The sequence below is a fragment of the Hypanus sabinus genome, chromosome X1, assembly GCF_030144855.1.
Source record: "Hypanus sabinus isolate sHypSab1 chromosome X1, sHypSab1.hap1, whole genome shotgun sequence".
NCBI lineage: Eukaryota > Metazoa > Chordata > Chondrichthyes > Myliobatiformes > Dasyatidae > Hypanus > Hypanus sabinus.
The window spans coordinates 43,094,941-43,117,562 of record NC_082738.1 but is presented as its reverse complement, the minus strand read 5'-3'; the positions used below and the strand labels follow the sequence as shown (position 1 = coordinate 43,117,562).

Here is a 22,622-nt window from a genome sequence, read left to right as displayed (position 1 = left end):
CAGAAAGTTGGGGGGGGGAGGGAAATATGTGCTTGGTGGTGGGATCCTGTTGGAGGTGGCAGAAGTTGCAAAGAATTATGTGCTGGATGTGGAAGCTGTTGGAATGGTTGGTGAGGACAAGAGGCACCCTATCCCTAGTAGGGTAGCGGGAGGATGGAGTGAGGGCCGACGTACGTGAAATGGAAGAGATGCAGTTGAGAGCAGCATTGATGGTGGAGGAAGGGAGGCCTCTTTCTTTGAAGGAGGACATCTCCTTCATTCTGGAATAAAAAGCTTAATCCTGAGAGCAGCTGCAGTGGAGATGGAGGAGTTGAGAGAAGAGGTTGGCATTTTTACAAGTACGAGGGGTGATTGATAAGTTCGTGGCCTAAGGTAGAAGGAAATGAGGTATTAACTTCAAACTTTCTGCATAATCACTCAAAGGACCTGCATGTGCATGTAACGACAGCTGTATAACTCATCTCCTTCTACCTTAGGCCACAAACCTATCAATAACAGGGTGGGAAGAGTTGTAGTCCAGGTAGCTGTGAGAGTCAGTGGGTTTATAATAGACAGCAGTAGATAAACTGTCACCAGAGATACAGACAGAGAGACTGAGAAAGGGGAGGGAGGTGTTGGAAATGGATCAGGTAAATTTGAGGGCAGGGTGGAAGTTGGAGACAAAATAGATGAAGTTGAGTGGCCACCCATTTTAATTCCACTTCCCATTCCCATTTTGACATGTCAGTCCATGGCCTCCTCTGCTGTCATGATGAAGCCATTCTCAGGTTGGAGGAGCAACACCTTATATTCCATATGGGTAGCCTCCAAACTAATGGCATAAACATCAATTTCTTGAACTTCCGGTAATGTTCCCCACCCCCCCCCCCCTTCACCATTCCCTAATCCTGTTTCCCTCTCTCACCTTATCTCCTCAACAGCCCATCACCTCCCTCTGGCACTCCTCCCCCTTTTCTTTATTCCATGGCATTCTGTCCTCTCCAGCTCTTTATCTTTTCCTAGCTCTTCACTTAACCCCTCCTGGTTTCACCTATCACCTCCTTCTTAATCTGACTCCTCACTTTATTTACTTCAGTCCTGATGAAGGGTCTCAGTCTAAAACATCAACTGCACTCTTTTTCATAGATGCTGCCTGGCCTGATGAGTCCTTCCAGCATTGTGTGTGTGTTGATCAGAATTACTTTATTGATTGTGGTTAAGTACCAAGCATAAAATACAGGACAATACTAGAACAGACAACACAATAGCAACCAACAATTTACAAGACAATAGTGCAAACAGTCATTAGCAATCAACAATTAGCACAAACATCAATAATCAAACAAAAATAAATATGAACATATGAACAGACTACATAATAATTACATATGTAGAACAAAGAGAGCAGGAAAGACCATTTAATGGATGCTGTGCATGGGATATTTAAGGTATTACACCTGAGTGAGTTTGTTGAGAATAGGTGAATAGGTGACTGCTAGGGTGGGTGGAGTTAGCAGTAATTTCTTCAGCTCTCTTCTTCGCCCTGGTGATGAACAGGTCCTTTCACGTCAGGTACTTACATCCAATGATCTTTGCTGGTGAGTGGACCACTCACTGCAACCTGGGCTTGGAGAGGGAGGAGGAGGCGGCGAGAAACCAAATGTTGATAGAGGTGGTAACAACACTCTCAATGATGGGTGAGTAAAAATTCATCAGGATACATCCTAAACTGGCATAGGAAGAACAATATCTGCTGGGCTTTCCTAGTGATGAACGTAACATGTTTGTTCAATGGTGGTAATGGTGGCCCCCAGGAGTTTGCATAACTCGACTACAGGCACAACTGATCATTAATTCCAAAGGGGGGCAGAGGTCAATCCTTATTCCCACTGTCTTGATAGTATTAAGCTCCAAGTTGTTACAAGCACACCATGTTGCAAGACAGTCTACCTTTGTTTGGTAGCAGGTCACATCAATATTACACATGAGACCAACTACAGTCGTGTCATCCGCAAACTTTAGGATTTGAATGGATTTGTCTGCGGAAGTACAGACATTTGTATAAAGTGAGAACAGAAAAGGTGAAATAACACAGCCCTAGGGAGAGCTTGTGCTTATAGACATTATGTTGTGCTTCAACATTTGTCCTACTCTCACTGTCATTGAACTTGTGTGTATGCTTACAATGATAATGATGGGCACTGTTTCAAATAAAATTATATGCAATAGCATGCTAACGTACTAAGTGGAGCTGACCAAAAGTTTTATTAACAGCTCTAGAGGATTCACAGCATCTACAACGGCTTCTAATGCGCGAGGAAACGTTGTCACCCCAATATAAAACCCATTTCATAACAGTCGAATTGTTGTACAAAAACCTTCTCAGTCCTTGGTCCCTGTTCAGCCTAACCCTGAAACTATTTCTTGAAACATAAAATATTTAGCACTATTTTGAAAACAAAAGATGTTTTAAACTTTTTGCTGTGAAAAACAGTGAGGTAGTTCAGCAAAAATTCCCCTGTGGCCTAGTCTTCAATTCTCTACTTGATCTGAACATGAACTTGTTTTTTGTCCAATTACAGTAGCTGCATATCGAGTTTACGTGATCAGTTCTGCAAATCACCACTTCTTGTGTTGCTGTAGTTGGAAAGAGATAAGGCTGAGTAGCTCTTGTAAATTAGCAAAGAGTTACACCCTATCGATCAGGAAACTATTTAAATTCATTCATCATTAACTTACTAACATAAAGTTTAGTTTCTAGATTTTGTTGCTTTCCTGCACTAACATGAATTGATTTATCTTTGGCTATCTTAACTTGCAAATTACGCAAGACTAAATTGGAGCATTTGCAGAATAGAAACAAAAGCCTCGTCAACGAAACTTGCAGAAGAGGTGCTGGAACCTTGAAAGTTTGTAAAACAGGAAGGGTTAGCTCTAAAAGAACACATCTTTCTACATGTTGAAAAACATATGTCATTTTCATTAATAACTGCAGTAACCATCATGTTTATTAGCAATCCTGTTTTTCTTCGAGAGTTATCCATTATACCACAGTCTTATTATGGAACAAAATATTTTGTTGAATAATATAGCATGAAACAAAGTAGATGTGAAGTTATTGCATATATAAGAATGAACAGTGGAATCAATTTCCAGCCAACAGAATTCATAAGCTGATGTGAAACAAAAAGGTTCTGAAAATTTATATTTTTCCTTTGTGATCAAACACTTAAAAGTATTTATCGTGGTTTTAGCAATGTTCAGGTCCTATAACATCTGCTGATTTGAAGAAAGCAGTGACAATAAATTAATTTACCAACAGGCAGATCACATTGTTCTGAATGGGGTCAAGTTTCCTGAGTGCTGTTCGTGCTACGTTCAACCAGGCAAGTGGAGAATATTCCATCACATTCCTTATTGGCGCCTTGTTGATGTTTCTAAGGATTTAAGGCATCAAACTGGGTATGCCGTGCCATTTATCACAGGATTCCCAGCCTCCATGCTTGTGTAGCCAATGCTTTCATGTGACTGGATCACTTAGGCTTCTGGTCAATGATGATCCCAGCATATTGATGAAGAGAAGACTTTCAAATTATAACGCTATTGAATATTATGTGGTTAAACTCTCTCTCTCTTGTTGAAGATAGACATCACCTGACAGGTTTGCAGCATGAATGTTACTTGCCAGTTATCAGGCAATGTCTTAATGTTTTCAGACTGGCAGGTATCTACAGTGTTTGATTTTCATTGCCTGAATGTTGTCTAGCTCTTGCTGCACTCAGGTATTGACTGCTTAATTTGCTAAGGAGTTGTAAATGAAATTATACACTGTGCAATCAATAGCAATTATCCCCACTTGATTGAAGACTCAAATCAGCAAAATATTAATATGGCTTCAGGGATGCAAAGATGGGCAATCCTTCTATCACTATATACTGGTACATTTGATTCCAGGGCCTTCAAGCAAAACACCAGTGCAGCTGTTTTATGTATACAGAAGTAAGAAAAAAAATCATTGTTTTCAGGACATAAAAGTAGCATTGAGAAAAACAAGACATTCACCAAATGTCACAGGATTTGGATTATTGTAGCAGAGTGTGATAAGTATCAAGAACAAAAAGTTATATTTGTCTATCATCTTTCAGCCCTCAGGCCTTCACAAAGCTCTTTAAAGCCAATAAAGTACATAAAATGTTGCAGTGCAGCTAAAGCAGCTACATTTAGTCATGTTAGTTGGCTTACTTTACTTGTACCTTTAAAAAAATTAAATCCACCACTAAAAAAGATTGCTGTACTTTGCTATCGGAATGTATAGAAGTGGTATTTTAACTGCAGTCTGCATCTACACTATGTTTCACTGGATTTCCATTGCAGAGGACGTGCCTTCTTCTCATTGTTACCATCAAGTAGGAGGTACAGAAACCTTTAGGCACACACTCAGCGATTTAGGAACAGCTTTCTCCTCTCTGCCATCCTATTTCTGAATGCACATTGAACCCATGAACTCATGATGGATTTATTTTTTTTTAAAGGTACAAGATGCATAAAGCCAAAGTTATACGGGAATGGCTTAGAAACAACAAAGTTAATGTCCTGGAGTAGCCAAGTCAAAGTCCAGATCACAATCCAATTGAGAATTTGTGGTTGGACTTGAAAAGGGCTGTTCACTCACGATCCCCATGCAAACTGACAGACCTTGAGCAGTTTTGTAAAGAAGAATGGGGAAAAGTAGCAGTGTCCAGATGTGCAAAGCTGATAGAGACCTATCCACACAGACTCAAGGCTGTATTTGCTGCCAAAGGTGCACCTACTAAATACTGACTTGAAGGGGTTGAGTAATTATGCAATCAATTATTTTGTGTTTTATATTTGTAATTAATTTATCTGTAGAGATCTGTTTTCACTTTGACACAAAATATTTTCTGTTGAGCAGTGTCAGAAAAAGCCAAATTAAATCCACTGTGATTCAATGTTGTAAACAATAAAGCATGAAGACTTCCAAGGGGTTGAATACTTTTTATAGGCACTGTATATTTACTGTAATTCAGTTGTTTTTTCTATTTATCATGCATTGCATTGTACTGCTGCTGCAAAGTTCACAAATTTCACGATAAATGCTGGTGATATTAAACCTGATTCTGATTCTGATCCTTTTTAAAGCTATTAGGGTTGAATTCACAGAAAAAATAACTGATGTGTGGATTCAAAGCATAAATCTGAAAACAAAGGAATATAATTTAAATGAATTCAACTTACTTCATCATGTTTAAGTAGACACCCTCAATTATATATCCCATCATATTTATATAAAGTGGGCCTTGATTATGAATATGAATGCTCTTTTACTTCAATGCCATTTTCAGCTATTATCCCATATCTGTTGATTCCCTTAATATTTATTGTGCTCTGTTTGTCTACGAACACAGTGATTGAGCCTTCACTGCCTCCAGGGTAAACAACTCCAAGGACTCAAAGTGAAGTAGTTTCTCCCCATCTCAGTCATAGATGACTTATAACTTATTCTGAAACTGTCATGCCTGGCCTTAGGCTCCTCAACCAGGAAAACATTTTCCCTACATCCAGCTTGCTAAACCTTATACGAATTTTGTAAGTTTCAATGAGATATTCTCTTGTTCATTCTAAACTAGAGAATGCAGACTGATCCTACTCAATCTCTCCTCATCTATCAATACTTTCTGGATCCAATCTCATTCTTTCTATCACAAGTATGTCATTTTTGTTTAAGGCGACCAATATTCTAAATGTGGTCCCATTAAGGCCTGACATGAATATATTAAAGTACCTTTCCTTTATTCCGATCCTCTCAGAATAAAGGCCAACTTTCCATTTGCCTTCCTTATCACTTGCTATACCTCATGTTGGCTTTCAGGACCTGTATACACCCATATTCTTGTGATCATCAACACAACCAACAAATCTCTCACTGTTTAGTAAATAATCTGCATTGCACCATATTCTTGCCCACTCAGTCAGCTTGTCTTGAAGTCTCCACAAAGTATCTTAATGTCCTCCTTCCTACTCAACATACCACTTAATCCTATGAGTGTATAAAATCATGAGGGGTATAGATAGGGTGAACACTCAGGGTTGAGGAATCAAAAACTAGAGAACATAGGTTTATGGTGAAAGGGGAGAGATTTAATTAGAACTTGAGAGAAAGAGGGTTTGACATATATGGAACATGCTGCCAGAGGAAGTGGTTGGGGTACATACAATAACAACTTTTAGAAGGGAGTTGGACAGATACTTGGATAGGAAAGGTTTAGATGGATATGGGCTAAGGAAAATGGGATTAAGTTAGATGGGCATCTTGGTCAGCATGGACCAGTTAGGCCAGAGGTGGCCAACCTTTTACATTCCATGCGTCAATTGTTTTCACGCACGAGTTCAGATGCATCATACAACTCTTGTACCCCCATTCAATTCTTGTAAAAATATGTTAATATAGACATATTTAGCATTTTTGCATGATATATTGATTTAATATAAAAACAAGATAAACATTACTTACCTTAATGAGACTTTTAATATATTTTATCTTTGTGCTGTCTTTACGACAGTTATTTAGTTTATAATATTTCTGCTTAGTAATTCATCCAATAGTATTTTCTAGTTAGAATTAGAAGTGTTTAAAGTATATTCATTGCATGTAAAATATATCGGCATGCGATGATGTCACATCCGGTTTCGCCGCGTCTTGTGGGAAAGTACCGGTTTGAAATTAGCGCGAGGGTGGGGGCTCACCACGAGGCACACCTGAGCAGAAGTTGTTTTGCAGGCATGAGAAATCACAGTGAGAGCAACGCTGTAAGTTAATAGATAATCAATATATTGAACTAAGATGTTAATGCCGATCCTGTTAGAAGTAACGACGGTCAATAATGTTTATGCTTTCGTTAGTTAAAGAGTTGTGGATAGTTTGTATGGAAGTGTATTTAAAGTAGTCAGTGGAGCAGGTAAACTCTGCCTGTATACTGCACCTTAGTGTAATGTAGTTATAGTCACCTTTGCAAGTATTTACAATTGAAATGTGATAATAAGGAAGGAACAAATACTGTATCAATCTTGTATTGTTTTATTAACAGTTTTCACCATATGTTAATTTGAAGAGTGAACAGTAAATGGTTAATCTTACTGTAATCTGGTTCTTATTGACTGTGGTTTATCTCGACGTTTAATTCGGCGTTTCGTTACACGCGAAGGAGAACGTTACAGTGAAAAAGCGGCATTATCAGGTGTTTCAAGTGCTGCAATGTCAGCTCAATCCAGCATCAAGTCGACGCCGCCCAGCGACAAGGGCAGTAAACCGACATCAAGTAAGCCCACCCAGGCGTTATCAGGTGTTCCAAGTGCTGCAATGTCAGCTCGATCCGGGATCAAGTCGATGGCGCCCAGCGACAAGGGCAGTAGAGCGACATCAAGTAAGTCCACCCAGGCAAGAGCCAAGGCAGAAGCCGCCAAGGTGCGACTGCGTTACGCCAGACAAGAAGCAGTTTTGAAAATGAAACAGGCCACCAGAGAAGCCGAAATCCAGAAAGAAAAGGCTGCCAGAGAAGCCGAAATCCAGAAAGAAAGGGCCGCCAGAGAAGCCGAAATCCAGAAAGAAAGGGCCGCCAGAGAAGCCGAAACCCAGTTGGAAATGGCAAAAATATCGACAGAGTTGCAAGTGCTGCAGCTAGAAAGAGAAGAAGAAGCTGCCATGGCGGAAGCAGGGTACACAGAAGAACCTGAAGGGTCGCGTGATCTGACCGAAGTAAGATCTACTTTAGAAAGGACCAGACTGGAACGCACAAGCGACTATGTACAATATCAAATAGACAGGCAGGCTCGTCTCCCCTCTCCATACGTATTCGATAACTTCCCCAGCTACGAGGAACCTCAGAGAGTCACGATTGCGTCACATCCATACGAGGAAGGAAATTTACCCTCACGGCTCCGTGATGAAGTCAAGAATGAAAGAACTGACAACGCTCCTTCATCCCCACAACAGGACGGCGGGGAGGGAGAGGTTCACTCCAGGACAACAATTGTCAGCTCGAACTGTACAGAAGTTTGCGGTCAAACTCAGTCAAACCGTTCTTGTTCCAAGATCTACCTCACTAAGGTGTACCCTAAAGAAGCACAACAAGACATTACCAAGCGTAAAGTAACCGATGAGACGCTAGGTCAGTCAGTTTTCGTTCAAACCGAGCACGGAAACAAACTTGCACAATCAGCTCAAGATACCATTTCTTTAAAAACCAAAGACACCAAGGTCTTCAGAGATGAAGCAAATAATGGGGTTGCCCCATTGCCTTTCAGAGAACCACGCCAGCGCTCACCAGATAAAGAGCAGGCAGTCAAACGGTTCACGTCCTTACGGAAAACCCGGAAAAGGAAACCTGAGATGCAGCAACGCACCCGATTGGCCCACGAGGTACTGTGCACCCTAATGGCAGAGGTCACAGCCATTATAAACACACAATCACTCCTACCTGTGTCTTCTGACCCAGAAAACCCCTTCATACTTTCGCCATCAATGCTCCTTACACAGAAGGCAGGAGCACCTCCTCCACCAGGAGACTTCTCAGACAAGGATTTGTACACAAAGCAATGGAGACAAGTCCAGGCTCTGGCAAATCAGTTCTGGCCTCGCTGGAGACAAAAATATCTACCTTGGTTGCAACAGAGACGAAAGTGGACAGAACCCCACAGGAATCTTCAAGTTGGAGACTTAGTCCTGCTCAGGGACAAACAAATCCCCGAAACAGCTGGCCAACGGCCAGAATCACTGCTACATTCCCTAGCGGGGATGGACATGTCAGGAAGATCGAATTGAAGACTACCGACCAAGGCGATGTGAAAATTTACCAAAGGCCAGTTACAGAAGTTATTCTACTTCTTCCCAATGACTGATTAAGAGACTAAGTTTTGTACTCTGCTCATTGTGACCTTACGAAGGTCAAGTGGGGAGTGTGCTGTCTTTACGACAGTTATTTAGTTTATAATATTTCTGCTTAGTAATTCATTCAATAGTATTTTCTAGTTAGAATTAGAAGTGTTTAAAGTATATTCATTGCATGTAAAATATATCGGCATGCGATGACGTCACATCCGGTTTCGCCGCGTCTTGTGGGAAAGTACCGGTTTGAAATTAGCGCGAGGGTGGGGGCTCACCACGAGACACACCTGAGCAGAAGTTGTTTTGCAGGCATGAGAAATCACAGTGAGAGCAACGCTGTAAGTTAATAGATAATCGATATATTGAACTAAGATGTTAATGCCGATCCTGTTAGAAGTAACGACGGTCGATAATGTTTATGCTTTCGTTAGTTAAAGAGTTGCGGATAGTTTGTATGGAAGTGTATTTAAAGTAGTCAATGGAGCAGGTAAACTCTGCCTGTATACTGCACCTTAGTGTAATGTAGTTATAGTCACCTTTGCAAGTATTTACAATTGAAATGTGATATTAAGGAAGGAACAAATACTGTATCAATCTTGTATTGTTTTATCAACAGTTTTCACCATATGTTAATGTGAAGAGTGAACAGTAAATGGTTAATCTTACTGCGATCTGGTTCTTATTGACTGTGGTTTATCTCGACGTTTAATTCGGCGTTTCGTTACACGCGAAGGAGAACGTTACAATCTTCTTTTGATTTCTTCCTTTTTCTTAATCACATATTCTTTCAGTATCTCAGACCCAAGCACTAGCTTTAGTTTTCCTTCTATTTCAGTCTGATGTTGTGTTTTATAGTGTCTATTAAGATCATGTCCTCTATTATGTGAGAAAATGTTTTCACAAACAATGCATAACAGTTTTCCTGACTGACCTGCTATAAATAAGAACTCATTTCCCACTGTTCATTGAATTCACACTTACTATCACTTTCTGCTTTTCTTTTGCACTGTGATGGGTAACTGAATGTAAAAACAAGGCTTAATTTTTGAAAAAGTACAAAACTGCAAATGTTCACAAAGGACGAACGAAGCACAACTCCATAGCATACGAGTGTCAATTGTAAACTGACTGACAAAAACATGCGACGCACCGCTGGTGCAAACGCCTGGCGCCTCAGGATCAAACAAGTATCAAACGTGTATTGAACAGTTATGGAACGACTGCAGAACAGAAGACTTTCTTTCCTAGTTTGACTCATTGAACTTTTTTTTAATTGAAAACAGATTAATGTGAAAAAAGATAACATTCGCCAAAAGATGTGCACGAAATAATAAAATCACAAAGTAATTGCTAAGTTTTAGATTTACTCTCAGTAAAAACCCATTTCTAGCTCTAAGCTACTGGAATTTCTGTTATAGATTTTTTTTCTACAAATCGGTTTTTGGTTAATACTTTTTGCAAGAGTAGGCTTACTTTTTTATTATTATCACTGGGGTGCAATGTGCCACTTCGAATCATCCAATGTGCCATAGGTTAGCCATCCCTGAGTTAGGCTATCAGGCCTGCTTCCCCTAAGTAAGCAGTACTTCCTCACAGTAAGATGAACAAACTTGAGAATATGACTTGTTAAAAAAAACTACAATATAATACACTCCAGACATATACAGAAAAAGTAATTATGAGAACTAAACAGAAATATTACAAATTAGGTGAAAGATCACATAAAATTCTTGCTTGGCAGTTGAAAACAGAACAGGCTTCTAAAACAATAAATGCAATTAGAACAAGCGTAAATAAGGTTACTTATAAACCTTTAGAAATTAATGAAACTTTTAAAAAATTTTATACTGAACTATATCAATCAGAATCACAAAATAAGATTGCTGAGATAGATAAATTTTTATCACAAATAACCCTTCCAAAATTAAATTTGGAAGAACAGAAAGGATTAGATAGGCCCTTTACATCAAAAGAGGTTGAAGAAGCTTTAGGATCACTTCAGAGTAATAAATCCCCAGGAGAAGATGGTTTTCCTCCGGAATTTTATAAAAAATTTAAAGATTTATTAATTCCTCCTTTTATGGAATTAATATACCAAGTGGAAAGAATGCATAAACTCCCACAATCTTTTTTAACAGCGATCATAACTGTATTGCCAAAAAAAGATAGAGATCCTTTAAAACCAACATCATATAGGCCTATTTCTTTGTTAAATACAGATTATAAAATAATAGCAAAAATTTTATCTAATAGAATATCTAAATATTTACCAAAATTAATACATATGGATCAAACAGGTTTTATTAAAAACAGACAATCAATGGATAATATAACCCGGTTACTTAGTATAATTCATTTGGCACACAAAAAGAGAGGAAATGAGTGTGGCAGTTGCTTTGGATGCAGAAAAAGCATTTGATAGATTGGAATGGGATTTTTTATTTAAGGTATTGGAAAAATATGAGTTAGGAAAATCTTTTATACAATGGATTAAAACCTTAAATACTAATCCTCAAGCTAAAGTAGTTACAAATGGTCAGATTTCAACACCATTTTGCTTGAGGTCAACCAGACAAGGCTGCCCATTATCACCTGCTTTATTTGTATTGGCAATAGAACCATTAGCTGAATTAATTAGAACAGATTCAGACATTGTGGGCTTTAGAGTTAATCAAGAAGAATATAAGATTAATTTACTTGCTGATGATGTTTTGATTTATTTAACAAACCCATTGCAATCTTTGCAAGTATTATCTTTTAGATTGGAAGAATATGGGAAAATATCAGGGTATAAAGTAAATTGGGATAAAAGTGAAATTTTACCCCTTACCAAAGGAAATTATAATCAATGTCGATTAGTAACTCAATTTTGATGGTCAATAAATGGGATAAAATATTTAGGTATTAGAGTTGATAATGATGTAAAAAATTTATATAAACAAAATTATTTGCCATTATTAAAAAAAATAAAAGAGGATCTTGATAAATGGATGATGTTACCAATAACATTAATAGGTAGAGTTAATGCTGTAAAAATGAATATATTTCCTAGATTGCAATATTTATTTCAAACTTTACCAAAACAATTACCTCAGAAGTTTTTTCAAGAACTGAATAAATATATATAACACCTACCCAAAAGGCTGGTATATGTCTAGGGGAAACGGAGATCCAGCCACTCACCAACCCACCTCCCGTTACACGCAGGTGCTGTGAGAATCAAGTTTATGCCTCCCGCCCGCCAACAGTATCAAACCCACAACAAATACCGTTATGAAATACACTTTAAAGAGTTTACTAAAATTAAAAGAATATTAGGCAATACAATATATATATATGGAAAAAAACTCGCCTCACACCAAAAACCCTCGAAAACCCCTCCCCCAAGTTCCCAGCCTCACAAGACACAATAACATTCCCCATTGATTAACAAATGAATACAAATACCATATCAGCCATTCTAAAGCGAAACAACGGTGAGAGAAACACTTATCCGACAAAGAAGCATTCCTACTCGTAACAAACCAAAGAAGCCATTTTGAGTAACATACACAGGACATTGTACATATGTAAGGAAATTTCTTTGGAAAGGAAAGATGTCAAGAATATCATTGGAAAAATTGACATGTAAATTTGATTTAGGAGGGTTACAACTTCCAAATTTTAAGAATTATTATAAAGCAAATCAACTTAGATTTATTGCGTCTTTTTTTGATGAAGAAAAACCGGCATGGATTCGAATAGAATTAGATAAGATAGGAGAAAACATACCAGAAGATTTTATATATAAATGGGAATCCAAATGGATAAGGGAAAAAAAAGAATCTCCTATATTAAGACACTTGATTGATTTATGGAATAAGGTAAATATGGACGATGAGATAAGGAAATCTTTATTAGCAAAAAGTACTTTAATTCAAAATAGGCTTATTCCTTTTACAATGGATAATAAACTTTTACATAATTGGTTCCAAAAGGGAATTAAATATATAGGTGATTGTTTTGAAGGAGGTATATTGATGTCGTTTGATCAATTAAAAAATAAATATAAAATATCAAATGACACTCTTTTCTGTTATTTTCAATTAAAGGCTTATTTACAAGAAAAGCTGGGTCAAACAATGTTGATACCAAAACCCAGTGAAATAGAAATATTAATTCGAAAGGGAAAAATTAAAAAATTTACATCTTGTATGTATAATTTGATTCAAAAACAGACAATTAAATCAGGAATTCATAAATCAAGACAAAAATGCGAATTTGATTTGGATGTTAAAATTGATGGAAAAAACTGGTCAAGATTATGTTCTGATAGTATGAGAAATACAATAAATGTTCAACTTAGATTAATACAATATAATTTTTACATCAATTATATATAACACCACAGAAAATAAATAGATTAAATTCAAATATGTCTGACCAATGTTTTCGATGTAATCAAGAAATTGGTACTTTTTTACATTCTTACTTGGTCTTGTTTTAAAATTCAACCATTTTGGATAAATCTAAGACTTTTATTGGAACAAATTACTGGAGTACAACTCCCACATAGTCCAGTATTATTTTTATTAGGAGACATTGAAGGGACAATACCGAAACTTAAATTGAATAAGTATCAGAAAAAATTTATAAAAATTACATTGGCAGTAGCCAAAAAAGTTATCACAGTTACTTGGAAATCTGATTTATATTTAACTATGGATCGTTGGAATAATGAAATACATAGTTGTATTCCATTTGAAAAAATTACATACAATCTAAGAAATGAATATGATATATTTTTGAAAATTTGGCTCCCATACCTACAAAAGATAGGATTAAATACATAGGTCCTTTGAAGATAAATATATAAAGTATTTGGGGAAAGTAAAAATAAATATTAAAATTATTTTGAACTCCGTGGAGCATGTGGGGATCCTCCGATATCCAGGCAATCTTTCTCTTTTTTTTCTTTCTTTAGATAAGGGTTAAGGGGGGGAGGGTTAATATTATTTTTCTCACTATTTATCATCACATTTATTCTTTGTAATTTTCTAAAATTTAATAAATAAATATTTTTTTAAAATGCATTGAGATAACATTTTATTTGCAAGGCAAAGTATTTAAACTATTTAATGTTGAGTCGTTATGCTCATACAATACACTATCAGTTATAAAGCAAGTACATTACATGACTTTCCTACCCAACGTCGTGTAGATAAACAGAGAACACTCTGTCCATTCCTAAAGGTAAACTGCATATCTCTTACTGAAACTCGAACAATTTCGTGTAACTTAGTCGTTTACTTAACCACACAAGCAAGACAGCAAAACAATAACAAAAAGGCTTAAAGAGCTTAGCAGAAATGAAACTCAAAATGGGAATTTGTTCTTTGACAACCAGTTTTAAAACTATTTTCCAATGTTTAAATTTAAATTATCCCTTCTCTGCACTGTTCAGGCACACCATGCATTGATTTGTGTAGAAATAAGTATTTTCCCACATTCACTGTATTCACCTAATTATTTTATATGTTCCTTATGAGTGCACAGATTTTAAATGAGCTTATGTTTATGGTCTCAAGAATGTATGAAATTACTAAGCTTCGGTAAAATTTCCTGCAATATCAGAGCTGCATCTGTTTCAGAATTTCTGGAGTTGGCCTTCACATGTTACATGCACAAAGGTAGTTTCTGTTCCCCTAAATGAAATGTGCTGCTATGAAACATAATGTGCAGATACAGCAGACTTAATTGAAACCTGATGGAAATATCAAGTCAGAAACAGGTAAATATTTGCAAAGAACTGATATACAGTAGTTTGAAAGAGAATCATAGAGAGATACAACATGGGAAAACAACTGCTTGTCCATTGTGTCTGCACCATCCATCAACCACCCATTTACTCAAGTCCTACATTAGTCTCATTTTTAATTTCTCTCACATCTTCCTCAACTTCCCCAGATTCTACTGTGTATAATTTACAATATCCAATGAAGACACCAACTTACAAGTCTTTTGGATTTGGGAGTAAACTGAATCACATGGTCTTAGGGATGACATGCAAACTCCACACATACAGCACCCAAAATAAGGAATGAACCAGTATCTCTAGCACAGGTTCTTCCAGTTGTGTTGTTGTGCTGTCTGTTATCTAAGGTTAATTTAGAGTAAGTTTAGTGTGCTAAATGATGTATTATTTTAACATTTTTGATTAGTTTCTCTTATGTAACTGCAGGAGGAGATCTGGTGGAGGTGTGCAATTGAGGATGGCAGCGAGAAATCCAAGCAAAACAAGAAGTGAGCAGAACTGAGACTGAGTGCATTCAAACCTACACACAGAAAGGCAACTGTGACTGTTCAAAGGTAATATTTTCTTCTTAATTTCTTATTGACAAATTGGGCACTTGCACAGTCCAGTCATAATTGCCCTTCAGAAGGTGATGGCGGCCCACCTTCTTGCTTGAACTGCAAAATGTCACTGGAGAATTTTCTCAGAACTGAACCTCCAGTTAAACACTTTCATTCACCTTCCCCCTGTTGCCAGACCGGCACTAGAGAATTTCCTTAAAACTGCATCATATTCCATTTATACTGTAAATGAAAATGTCATGGCAGCCATCATCCTAAGACAATGCAAGGCCTCTTTATCCCCTCAAATCCCCCTGCAGCTGGCTCACACAATTCAGTATACACCACTATTCTTTCTTCTTCACAAGATGAAAGTCTTGAAATTCTTCACCTAATTTAATTTTATGAAATCAACATTGACACAGGTGTCCAGCAAAACAAAAGAGCCTACCATTTGGTTTTCAGAATTCCCGTGGGTAGGCAGTAGATGTGGCATAAATTGAGAAGTTCTTAGAAATTGTTCCTTTATCAAAGTAATGGATGCAGATGTCAATCTTGTCTAGAGAAATTTAGAATATATTTACCATCCAATAAATGGCATTGAACTAGAAGGTGTGCACAATGTGCATTTTGTTGTATTTGCCCATTCACAGAATGTTGCCTTCATGGGCGATGTCAGCATCTTTATCATCTATCTCTAATTGCCTCTGAACTGAGGAGGCAAAGAAAAATCAACATTATTGTGAGTTTCTAGAGTCACCTAATGGCTTGACTGATTCCCTTCCCTGAAAGTTACTAGAACACCAGATAGTGTTTATAATGAAACAGCCACTTCTCAGACACTATAATAATGGTAGCTGTCTTTTTAATTCTATAATTCATAATAATAGATGGGGCATTTATAGTCTTACTCCTTTTTGAAACTGAATTTTATGACAGAGTTTTTTTCTGCACTTATAGGAGAGGAAATTGTTCAATGGACTCTCTCTACATGCTGCAATTTAGCACTTAAAAGCTGGGACTTGCCTTGTCTCCATAATAACAGCGAGACTAGAATGGGTGAAGTAAGGGATAAGGATATGCAGAGAAATAGGAAAAGGAGAGTCACCTGATTATTATCCATTTAACACTTGGTAAACAAAGTATGCTTTGATAAACCCCTTTGCATCAAGTGCAACGGATATTGTGTTCCACATTTATTTTACAAAGGCAGTGGGCAATTCTGACGATTGCTTTCTCTCACCATTTCCTTCCTAATTCTACATTTTCCTTCATATTCCTCGGCATTTGATAGGGCAACACACAAAGAAGCTTGAGGAGCTCAATGGGCCAAGCAGCACGTATGGAGATAGCCTCTGACCTGACAGAATGAACATCTATTTCTCTAACTTTTGGCAATTCCTCCAACTCCCCCCCCACTTTCCATTCCCCATTCTGGCTCCCCTCTTACTGCTTCTCTTCTTTTCACCTGCCCACCACCTCCCTCTCATGCCCCTCCTCCTTCCCTTAATTCCATGGTCTACTCTCCTCTCCTACCAGATTCCTTCTTCATCAGTCCTTTACCTGTAGCACCTGTCAACTCCCAGCTTCACACTTCATCCCCTCCTTCCCAACCTGCCTACCTTCCCCCTCATCTGGCTTCACCTCTCACCATCTATCTTGTACTCCTTCCACTCCCCCCACCTTGTTGTTCTGGCTTCTTCCCCGTTCCTTTCCATTCCCGATGAAGGGTCTCAGCCCAAAATGTTTGACTGTTTATTCCACTCCATAGATGCTGCCTGACCTGCTGAGTTTCTCCAGCATTTTGAGTGTGTTACTCTGGATTTTCAGCATCTGCAGAATCTCTTATGTAAATGAACAGTCAATGTTTCAGGGTGAGACCTTTCATCAGGACTGGTATTTGATAGATATGTTTCATTGGTACTTATCATCTGACACCATTTAACAGCAATGTTAATCACTTTAAAAATAACTATAACTTTGCATTTAAACAGATACTTCATATGCAGAGAAGAGCTAATTACTCCAACAGGTTTCAATGCGATGAATCTCCATGTGTGTATCTAATTGACATTTATGGATAATTGCAAAAAAGTATCAAAAATTTTAAGTAAGTAAATGGATGCAGATGTCAATACTTGTCTGGATTAATTTAGAACATACTTACCATCCAATCAATGGCATTACACCAGAAGGAGTGCGGAATGTGTATTGCAGTGGAATGTACACAACTGTTTTAGTGGGAGGTGTTATGTTTTATAACTCCAAAACATAAAACTAATTGAAAGAAAAACATGGAGCCAGGGATAACTCGTGTATGTGTCAGGGAAGTGCGCACTTATGACATGGTGGTGTAATGACGTATGCCATTCATATACTTTTACATATAACCCATAATGAAATATGTAAACAACAAATAATGCTTAACAAACACTATATTTACAATATTACTCACATATTACTGAAATATTCAATACACAACACTCTTCCCTGCTTAGCTATAAACTCCAACTCAATATAGAATGCATCTCAAATATGTAATGTATTGCTCTCTAGCAAATCCTCTGTGGAGGATTTCTTACTCTTGTGGGATAATGTCTTTCCTGACAAGGGAGTTGACTCTCCTTGTTAGGTGAGACTTGTGTCTGTGAAACAATTTCAGGCTTCAAAGTGGTTGTAGGTGTTGACTCTGGGACTACAGGAAGTGGTTCTGACAGCTCTGACCACCTTTCCTCTCTAACAATTGACTCTCATCAGCAGATCGATGTGTCATCTCCAGATGACATCAGATGTAATTTCCACTGTGTAGGAGAGTGGTCCAGTTCTGTCCCTAATCTTTCCAAGTACCTACTTTTGATCACCTTGCCAGGACTGCTTGTCCAGGCGAAAAATATCAAACCTCCTTGTTTGAAGAGCCTTCAATTCAATTCATCTCAGCTATTTGCCCTGCATATTCCTTCTAAGAGTGGATTTGAGGAAATGCAAGTGTAAGTGCAAGGGATGACCCAGGAAGAGCACAGCTGGTGAGTTGTTGTTTGTAGAGTGTGCTGCATTATGATACGCAAGGAGGAAATTCAAGACCTTCTGATTCAGTGTCAGTATTGTGTATTCTTCTGACATTGCTCACAATACATTCTTTAGACACTGGATAAACCTTTCTGCTAAGCCATTTGTAGCTGCATCTACGACAACCAAGAAATTTGTGTCCATGAATGGTCCAGCAAAATCCACATGAATCTTCTGCCAGGGCTATGCATGCCACTCCCAGGAATGGAGAGGTGCTGCTCTTGGCATGTACTGGATGTGTTGGCATCCTGAACAGTGCATGGTGAGCTGCTCAATCTGCTGATCTATCTCAGACCATCAGATAAAGCTTTGAGCCAATCCTTTCATTTTAACCTTGCCTAGTTGACCAGCATGTAGCTCTTCCAACACTTTAGCTCTCAGCTTGGATGGTACAACAACTTTCTATCTCCACATATGGCAACCCCCGTTAAGGGCAAGTTCATCCTGCCAATGGTGAAAATGGGGGAGCTGGAATTTCTGCTGCATATTCCAGCTATTTCGGGTTGCCATGTAGACCTGCGACTGTGTGGGTTCTTTTCTGGTTTCCCTTTGGATCATCTCTGTTGTAATAGGGAAAGTTTCGATTTGTATTTGGGAGAGTATGTGAAGAGGAGTGTTTCCTTTTCCAAGGGCAACCAGAACACTCCATCAGCATTTCCATCATTAGTTGTCCTCTTGAATTTGATGCTGAAATTGTATCCTCCAAGAAACAGAGCCCATCTCTGCATTTGTGCTGCTGTTAGTGGAACACCCTTCTGTGGAAGGAAAATGGTTGATGATCAGTAATGAGGGTAAACTCTCTCCCAGACAGGTACCGGTTGAAATGTTTTACACACCAAACCAGTCTCAAGGTTGCTCTGTCAATCTGTATGTAATTTTTCTCTGCAGCAGTAAGGGAACATGATACAAAGACTATGGGGCATTCGCTTCCATCATTCATAACATGTGATGTGACAGCACCTATACCATAACACGAGGCCTCACAGGGAACCTTCACTGGACAATGTGGATCAGAATGTGTGAGTACAATGTCTGCCTTCACCATTTCCTTTGCCTTTTGGAAAGCAGCCTCACACTGCTCTTTGAATGTGACCTACTTTGTTGCATTTTCTGCAAGTTTTGCCTCTAAGTCTAAACTGGTCTGGTGTATGTGAGCCCCTGTCACAGCAGCAATACAATTTGTTCGACCAGGTAGATTTCTATTAAGATGTTGCAATGTTGTTCTTTCTCACTTTCATTCCTGATTGCAACTGAATATTAAATACACAACAGGAGTCTACTTCCCAAAACAAACTCCAGTTGTATCAAGAATCGTTCCATAACTGAATAGGTGTCAAATATTATTGATACGAAAACCTGCTGTTCAGTGACTGGATCCATGGCTGCATTTGTGGTGGATAGAGATGACTGGAAGCTGTTAGTCTAGTCAGGCTTGTGATGTGGTCACTGGGATGGAGGGTTCAGAGATTAAAATCTGTTCTTGATTAGAGATCGGGGGAAGAGGGATTGAAACCTTGGGTCATGGAGTGGTTGTAAGTCTGGAGCAGGGAATGGAGATAGACAAACCTGTGCAATGGTTTCCATGTGTCTCGAACAACAATGGGTGATGATCATTATCATCACAAGCCTGGGCAGAAGGTATGGAGATCCTAAGATACCCAGTCATCAAGTTCCTTCTCTTAGCCTCACCAGTGTGGTCAAAAGGAAAGCTAATGAAGCAATACATTTGGCACTAGCTTGCCAGCAGGAGCTGCTGGAAGGTTGTTCAATGACATTCAGCTGCCTTAGGGACTCCACTCTGGATTTGCTGTCTGGGTTTACTCCCATAGCCTTTGTCTCTCCCAAGGCTGCCCACAAGGCAGTGGGGTTATTTATCCATAGCTGGGGATCTGGTTCACGAGCACCAGTGCGTGCTCACACACTGGTGGGCCTGTGTGCTACATGTGCAGAGGCCAGACCTCCTCCCTGTCCTCTGTAGTTCAGCCTGAGTCCGAAATGAATACAGCTTCCATCTGTTGCCAGTGAGGAGGCACTACATGAGGCTTGCTGTCAGAGAGGCTATGTACTGGCAGGAAGAAACTGACACCTTCAACTCTCCTTTTCACAAGACTGCTCGCCAACAGTTGAAGCTGAAAGTGAGAGCGACAAGCACTACCCACTACACTATCACACTAGACACATCACAACCATGTTGACGCCAATGATTACTCATAGATATTACGTAGCAAGCCACTTTGGAGGATACTAGATGGAGATGAGAAAATGACAAAGCAAAGGGGTTTGGAAATTGAGAATTCAGTCAGGGCCCATTAAGGATCGTAGGTTATCACTGGTAGACTGAGTCAGAGTGTAGGATGTTGGGACATTGTAGACTAAGTTTTGGATTAGGGTGTCATTGTCTGCAAATTGGGGAATTACAATTTGTGTAGTTTGTTCTTCAGGAATGAGATCAGTGGGTAATGAGTAAGGAGGATCAGGGCAGTACTGATGTGGCCAAAAACATAAAGATAAGCTGGAGATTTACCTCTCAGGAGCCTAGCATGCACAGGTGAGCCTTACTTTACCTGGGAATAATGATTAACTGTGCAACAACTTGCTCCAAATTCCACTACAATTCTCCAAGTAGAATATTGCATAGGGAAATTACGAACGTTGTACTTTATCCCATGACACCTGACACAGAAATTGCATCATGGCACTGAGATGATTCGCCGCTGTAAATGCCTGGTGCTAAATGACCCCTGGAAGTCATATGAACATTTCTCAATCGATAACAAATTATCTTTTAATTGCAAAATGCTGAAAAATGTCAAAGATATGAAATTGATTTTCCAGGTAAAAATGTTAAAACCTTTTTAGTGATATTGATTAAATGATCAATATTGATCAGGATCTCAAGGTTAACAATTATTTTCATCAACAGCATTAAGCCCTTGAAGTCTTTGACTTCCACGTAAGAAGGCAGATCAAGCTTTGGTTTGCCATTTCACCGGAAGTCTGCACATCTAAGAGAATGTCTCCCTCAATACAGCACTGCAGTATCAGTCTGGATTTGTGTACTCAACAATGGGCTTGGGACCTGAATCCACCCTCATGAACTCAGAGGCGACAGTCACGTTAATTCACCCTTGTCTGTTAGCAACTGTCCAGTTTGTATCTCAGACTGGATCTGAATGAATGCATTTTAATGTTACTCTCCCACGTTGCTAAATGCACTCCAAGGAAAATATCTAAAGACTGTTACACTCCTGTTATCTTGATGGAACACTTCAGGCATTCAGACACATGGTATGCACATGAAATAATCTGAACAGCAGCTCTTTGTTGGAGGAAGATGACTTTGGGCTTGCAATCAATAATTTGTATGTTTGATAAACACAGATGTTTCATGGCTTGAAACAATCAGTTTTATTTTTACAATTATATCATCAAACAGTCATACAACATGGAAGCAGCTGCACCAACCATCAAGCACCCATTTACACTAATCCTATACCAACCTATGTTACTCTACCCACAGTCCCAAAAATAGCCTTCAGATCCAACTACTCATTTTACAGTGTCCAATTAACCTACTAACCCATGCATTTTTTTGGGATGAGGGAGGAAGTAAAACACCCAGAGGAAACCTACACAGTGATGAGAGAGAATGGGCAAACCCCATACAGAGAGTACCAGATATCAGAATTGAACCAGGGTCACTGAAGTTGCAAGACAGTGACATTTCTGTACTGTCACCAGAAGGAACATGACAACGATCTCAGCCCTTTACCTTTTCTACCTTTAACCTCCCAGTTTCTTACTTCACTCCCCCTTCCCTCACTCACCCACATTTCTCCTCTCACCCACCTCACCTGGTCTCACCTATCACTTGCCAGCTTGTACTCCTTCCCCTACCCCCACCTTCTTATTCTGGCTTCTGCCCTCTTTTCAGTCCTGATGATGGGTCTCAGCCTGAAATGTCAGCTGTTTATTCCCCTCCATAGATGCTGTCTGACCTGCTGAGGTCCTCCAACATTTTGGGGGTGTTGCTCAAGACTTCCAAAATACACTAAATCTCTTGCATTTATAGTCAACAACAGTCACTTAAACTGGTTTGAGTTTTAATCCCAGCCAACCTGTAGTTAGGCCGTTTGAGGGTTGCTACAAAAGCATATGATAGGCCGAAATCTGAAGCCTTATCTCAGACTAAAAGAGGATTCCTGCTCCTCCTGTCTCCATTGGTATACAGCCAGAGACAACTCTGGACTGATTTTGTCAAAGATATTTGAGGACTGCTGATCATATTGCTCAATGCCAGGATTTGCAATCCAAATATGCACAGTGCATTTGTCCTTTAACA

The 22,622-nt window shown here is 38.7% G+C and overlaps 1 long non-coding RNA gene across 1 annotated transcript; it reads left to right on the top strand.

Annotated features, from left to right (window-relative positions):
- The first annotated feature begins 548 nt into the window (after positions 1 to 548).
- LOC132384875 (uncharacterized) lies at positions 549 to 21,540 on the top strand. Its single transcript, XR_009509026.1, has 4 exons — positions 549 to 1,676; positions 15,102 to 15,229; positions 19,172 to 19,299; positions 21,204 to 21,540. It is a non-coding gene; the product is annotated as an uncharacterized LOC132384875 (long non-coding RNA).
- The last annotated feature ends 1,082 nt before the right edge of the window (positions 21,541 to 22,622 follow it).